At 35.6% G+C, this 6,837-nt stretch overlaps 1 pseudogene; it reads left to right on the top strand.

Moving 5' to 3' along the window:
* The first annotated feature begins 545 nt into the window (after positions 1–545).
* LOC115515038 lies at positions 546–1,476 on the top strand (annotated as a pseudogene).
* Positions 1,477–6,837: the final 5,361 nt, after the last annotated feature.

Genomic DNA, 6,837 nt, shown 5'->3' with positions numbered 1-6,837 from the left:
AAAATAAGTTGCTAACATACATGAATGAATAAGAATATTTTGTTCTTCCTATAATCATAATGCAATTGAAATTTATTTTTTTCACCTAATATTAACATTTTAAAGTTGTTACTGAGTTGTTTTTCATCTCATGGTAAGTTCTTATTTATGTAGGATTATTAAGAGTAGAGATATTCCTTTCTCTGAAACCACAAAATTGGAAGTAGCCTGAAAATACATAAAAGAGGAATAAATTGAAAGTTTTTTGTTAAAAAGGTAATTTTTCATGAAAATTGTCTTCTTGGCTATGGAACATAATCTTCAATCTTTGTTTATCCAATACTACCTTAGGGATTCATAAAATGAACTCATTCACTTGAGAAATTATTGATCATGTCCACAACAGGAAGAAACATCTGAATGAACATAAAAACTATAAAAGTGTTACTGAAACAAGAGCATTTTGGAAATGGCATACTTTTCCCCCAGTCTACTGGCCAGTGTTTAACAATGAGTAAGCAGCCTTTGAGTTTATGATTCTTTCTTCAGGTACTGGGAAACAGTGAATGATGATGGGAAATCATATAAGTTCTGAAGGCTACTTTACTAGGTTTTTCTCATTGGCCTCATCTGGAAGTAATTCTCTTTGTGCTTATATTGATGTTCTACTTGACGACATTGATAGGCAACCTCTTTATCATTGTGTTGTCATGCCTGGATGCCCATCTCCACACTTCCATGTACTTCTTCCTCTCAAACCTCTCTTTTCTGGATCTCTGCTACACCATCAGCTCCATCCCTCAGTTGCTGGTCAACCTCTGGGGCCCAGAAAAGACCATCTCTTATGCTGGTTGCACGACTCAACTTTACTTTGTCCTCGCATTGGGAACCAGAGTGCGTCCTCCTGGTGGTCATGTCCTATGACCGTTATGCAGCTGTCTGTAGACACCTGCAATATGCCATGGTCATGAACGCTTGCTTCAGCCACCTGTTGGCTATGGCTTCCTGGGTCAGTGGCTTTATCGCCTCAGCACTTCATTCCTCCTTTACCTTCTGGGTCCCCCTCTGTGGACATCGCCAAGTGGGCCATTTCTTCTGTGAAGTTCCAGCACTGCTCTGATTATCATGTGTTGATACCTGTGCTAACGAGCTGACCCTCCTGATCATGAGCTCCATTTTCGTCCTGATACCACTCATCCTGATCCTCAGCTCATATGATGCCATTGCCCTGGCTGTGTTTAGAATGCAGTCATCAGTCAGACTTCAGAGAGTCTTTGGGACTTGTCGAGCCCATTTTATGGTTGTGTACCTCTTTTTCATTCCAATAATGCACATACATCTGCAGCCACCATCAGGAGGTTCTCAAGATTAAGGCAAGTTCATTGGCCTCTTTTATACTGTTGTCACACCTAGCCTCAACCCTCTAATCTACACTCTCAAAAACAAAGATGTAGAAGGGCAGTAAGGAGACTAGAGGGATGGGGGTGGGAGATGTGATAGAACACGATTTTTATCCTGCAACTTTTGTTCTGTCTCGTCCATCTTGGATGGTGGTTTCCCTTTTCTTTGATACTTATTTTAATTTACAACCCAGCAAGCACAGACGAAAGTTCAGTCCTAACTTTGGAAACATTTTATTGACTAATTATAAAATATTATCTAAAGGTAACTTTTTTGATTTGTAACACTTTAATCTTTAATAATTCCATATTTAGTGTCCATAGAAATTAGGGACTTTTTAAAAAGTTTATTTATTCAATTTGAGAGAGAAAGAGAGAAAGCACAAGTGGGGGAGGGACAGAGGGAGAGAGAGAGAGGGAGAGAGCGAATCCCTAGCAGGCTCCACAGAGCACTGAGACCAATGCAGGCTTGAACTCACCAAATGGAGAGATCATAACCTGAACTGAAATCAAGAGTTGGATGCTTACCTGACTGAGCCACCCAGTCACCCCTAGGGGATGATTTTTAAAAATAATATGTTAAGGGGAGCCTGGGTGGCTCAGGTCAATTAGGCATTGAACTCTTGACTTTGGCTTAGGTCATGATCTCATGGCTCATGAGTTCAAGCCCTACATCTGGCTCTGCACTGCTTGGGATTCTCTCATCCTGTCCATCCCCCACTGTCTCTATCTTTTTCAAAATAAATAAATAAAAACTTTAAAAATAAATAAAACATAATAATATGCTAAATTATGGACTAAGCAATAATATCTACAAAAAGATGGAGCACTATGGTAAAGATATACATGTATTGAGTTTTTGGTCATTGACAGGCATTCAGTTTAGCAAAATGGTGACAAGATGTATGACAATTCTTTAGTTAAAGCATATTTTTTCAAGATACTATATTATAGTGTTTTATTCTATGGGTCTATATGCTTGTTTCATTGAACAATATAAAGATATATCTGTTCAAAATAGTTCATTTGTCCACCCATCCAATTATTCATCTACTCATTCATTTATTCATTTACTTTAATAGCTAAATATCTTCTAGATTTCAGAGGTTTTGCTAAAATAGATGAATAAAACACTCTTTTTGCCTGAATAGAACTCATTTTCTGGTGGGAGAAATAACAATGTAAGATAAAAAAATAAAGTATCATTATATGACTTAATTTGTCACTGTGCACAGTGCTAATAAATTAGGGTAGCTTTTAAAAGTTTAAAACAAGGGGTGTCCAACTTCAGCTCAGATCATGAACTTACAGTTGTGGGTTTGAGCACCATGTTGGGTGTTCCACTCTCGGTGCAGAGCCCGCTTTTTATCCTCTCTCTCTCTCTCTCTCTCTCTCTCTTTCTCTGCCCCTTTCCTCCCCTTCTCTCTTTGTCAAAAATATTAAAATAAGTAAACAAACAAAGAAATGAAATTAATTTTTTTATGTTTATTAATTTTTGAAAGACAGAGAGAGAGACAGAGCACAAGCGGGGGTGGGGCGGAGAGAGAAGGGGACACAGAATCTGAAGCAGGCTCCAGGCTCTGAGCTGTCAGCACAGAGCCCGATGTGGGGCTAGAACTCACGAACTGAGAGATCATGACCTGAGCCAAAGTTGGACGCTCAACCGACTGAGCCACCCAGGCACCCCTAAATAAATGAAATTTAAAAGAAAACAAGGAGTTTGGCCATAAATCTTGAAAAATAAATACCGATTTGTAATTCCTGTAAGAAGATGATACTATTCGGTAAAACCAAAGAAACCAATATGTATTTAATTTGTTTTGATTGGGCTTTATTAATAACATATTGAAGGTACGTTAAAACTTTTCTTTTAAACATCATTATTCTTTCTTTTAATGTTAAAAAGAAAATTGACCCATATCCTTTAATTTATGACTCTTAGTGGTAAATAATAATACTGATGAGTCATGGGTGGGAGAGACTCTCCAGTAATACAGCACAGGTAGACTTCTTTTCTTTTTCTACTTTTAAAAAAACCTTAAAAATGTGTGTGTGTGTGTGTGTGTGTGTGTGTGTGTGTATCAGAATCACTGGTAGAAGGTAGAATCCCTGAACCCATCCACAAGTCTCATGCATGTAATAGAATTTTTATTAAATAATAATTTTAATATTAAGTCATGCGACAGAATCCCTTTGCATATCACACAAACTTTATAAAATATGAAAACATGGACTCCTCCTGCCTCCCTAGAAATATTACCATTTGGAATACCTCATGTAGTGCTCCAGCATTTCTGTTATTAAAAAAAATGTTTCAGTTTCTTATTTTCAAAGACAGCATGAGAAGGGGAGAGGCAGAGAGAAAGACAGAGAGAGATAGAGAGAATCTCAAGCAGCTCCACAGTGTCATTGCGGAGCCTGATGTGAATTCATGAAACCACGAGATCATGACCTGAGCCAAAACCAGGAGTTGGACGCTCAACCCACTGAGCCACCCAGCCTCCCCCACTCCAGCCTTTCAACAGATAAATGGCTGTCTTTTTTCAGGTCTATTGAAGTATAATTTACATACAATAAAATCCATCCATTTAAATGTACAGTTCAATGAGTTTTGACAAATGTATAATTATGTAAATATCATACAATGAAGACATAGAACGTTTCCATGACTCCCAAAAGAACACTGTGCTCTTTTGCAATTAATTCTCTTCATCCATCTACAGCCTTAAGCAGCGATCAGTTTTCTTTCACTATAGTTTTGACTTTTTTTTTTTAGAATGTCATATAAATGTAATGATACAGTGTGTAATCTTGGAGTTTGGCTTCTTTCGCTTGGCATAATGTCTTTGAAATTTATGCATGTATCAGTAGCTCCTTCCTTTAAATGATGGCTAGAATTCCATTGTATGAATAATGTACACTATATCCACTATATCTGATAATAGTCTTTTGGGAGTATTTACTTTTTGGCTAATATGAGTAATACTATTATGAAAACTAGTAGACAAGTGTTTGTGTGTGCATGTAATTTTCATTTAACTTGGGTAAATGCATAGTAGTGGAATTGATGGATCATGTCCTTAGTATATGTTCACATTTATTAGAAACTGTCAGAATGTTTTCACAGTGTCTGTACCATGATCACTGCAAAGAGCAGTATACGTGAGTTCCAACTGCCCACATTATCTGTAACACTTGGTATTGTCAACCTTTATTCTGTTAGCTTTTCTAGTAGGTTAATCGTTGTATCTCATTGTGGGTTTTTTAAAATTAAAGTATAATGAACATACAGTATTATATTAGTTTCAGGTGTACAGCATAATAATTCAACAATTCTATACATTATGCAATGCTCATTAAGATAAGTGTAGTCATCGTCCGTCACCAAACAATGTTATTACAATCTTATTGACCATATTTCTTATGATGTGCTTTTTATATCCATGGCTTATTTATTTTACAACTGGGAGTTTATACCTCTTAATCTTTTTTTTATCTATTTAATCCATCCCCACCTACCTCTCCCCTGACAACCACTAGTTTGTCCTCTGTATTTGAGTGTGTTCGTATGGTTTCTCTCTTTCTTCCTTAGTTTGTTCATTTATTTTGTCTCTTTGTATCTACATATTAATGAAATTAAATGGTATTTGTCTTTGTCTGACTTATTTCAGTTAGCATAATACTCTCTAGGTCCACCCATGTTCTCATAAATGGCAGTCTCATTCTTTTTTTAATGGTAATTGCATTATTTTTTATGGCTGAGCAATTTCCCATTGTGACATATGTATATATCATCTATATCTATATAATCTATATCTATCTGTATCATCTGTATCTGTATCTATATCTATCATCTATACCTATCATCTATATAAAGCTAATCTATCTATACCAACCACATATTCTTTGTCCATTCATCTATTGATGGATACTTTGGTTGCTTTCTTACTTTGGCTACTATAAATAAGGCTCCAATAAACACAGGGTTGCATATATATCTTTTTGATTTAGTGTTTTCATTTTCTTTGGGTGAATACCCAGTAGTGGAATTACTGGATCATGTGGTAAGTCTTTTTTTAAGGGAACTCCGTAGGGTTTTCCACAGTGGCTGCACCAGTTTGCATTCTCACCTACAGAGTATGAGGGTTCCTTTTTTATTGCATTTTTATTTGCATTTCCTTGAGGACTTGGGATGTTCACTAACTTTTCATGTACTTGATATATCTTATTTTGTGAAGTTTTAGTTAAAATATTTTACCTTTTTATCATTGGGTAATTCATCTTCCTTATTGAGTTTTTAAGTGATATATTTATTATTGACACAAGTCCTTTATCAGATAGATGTTTTGTAAATATATTTTTTTAGGGTATGGTATGATTTTTGTAATCGTGTCTTTCAAAGGTTAAGTTTTTAACCTTAGTGAAATGCAATGTGTTATTTCTAAAAAGAAGCCTGTTAGCATTTTGATCTGGATTGCATTGCATTTATAGACCGATTTGGGAAGAATTGACATCTTGGCAATATTGGATCTTCTGATCCATGAACAAGGCTCGTATCTCCAATTATTTACACCTTAATTTCTCTCAGAATCATTTGAAATTTGTATTGTACAGATCTTGTACATATCTTGCAAAATTCATCCCATGTTTTTGGATGCCAATGTATCCAAATGTCATTGTGAGTGGCATGGAAATAAAATTGAGTATCTCATTTTGTTTAATCATTTTATTTTTATTTTTTTCTTTCAAGATTTTATTTAAATTCAAGTTAGTTGACATAGAGTATAGTATTGGTTTCAAGGGCAGAATTTAGTAATTAGTTACCTACATGTGACACCCAGTGCTTATGACAAGTACCCTCTCTAATGCCCATCTCTCATTTAACCCATTCCCACCCACCTCCCCTCCAGCAACCCTTGGTATTTTTGCTATAGTTAAGAATCCTTTATGGTTTGCCTCCCTCTCTGTTTTTATATCATATTATTTTTTCTCCTCTCACCATATGATAATCGTTTTGTTTCTTAAATATCACATATGAGTGAAATCATATGTTATTGGTCTTTCTCTGACTGACTTATTTTGCATAGCATAATACATAGTGGTGTATTATATCATTGAAAATGGCAAGATTTCATTCTTTTTGATGGTCAACTGATATCCCATTGTATATATATACATCACTTTATCTGTTCATCACTCAGTGCACATTTGGGCTCTTTTTAAAAGTTGGCTATTGTTGATATAGAACTATATATCAACTGCTATATATATTTGGGTGCATGTGCCACATCATATTTGTATTTATGTATCATTTGGATAAATACTTAGTTTTGCAATGCCTGGGTCATAGGGTCGTTCTATCTTTAAATTTTTGAGGAATCCTATACTGTTTTCCAGAATGGCTGCATTAGTTTGCATTCCCACCAACAGTGTAAGAGGGTTCCCCTTTTCTCCACAT

The sequence above is a fragment of the Lynx canadensis genome, chromosome B2 (genome assembly GCF_007474595.2).
Source record: "Lynx canadensis isolate LIC74 chromosome B2, mLynCan4.pri.v2, whole genome shotgun sequence".
Lineage (NCBI taxonomy): Eukaryota > Metazoa > Chordata > Mammalia > Carnivora > Felidae > Lynx > Lynx canadensis.
This window is presented reverse-complemented; position numbering and strand designations above follow the sequence as displayed.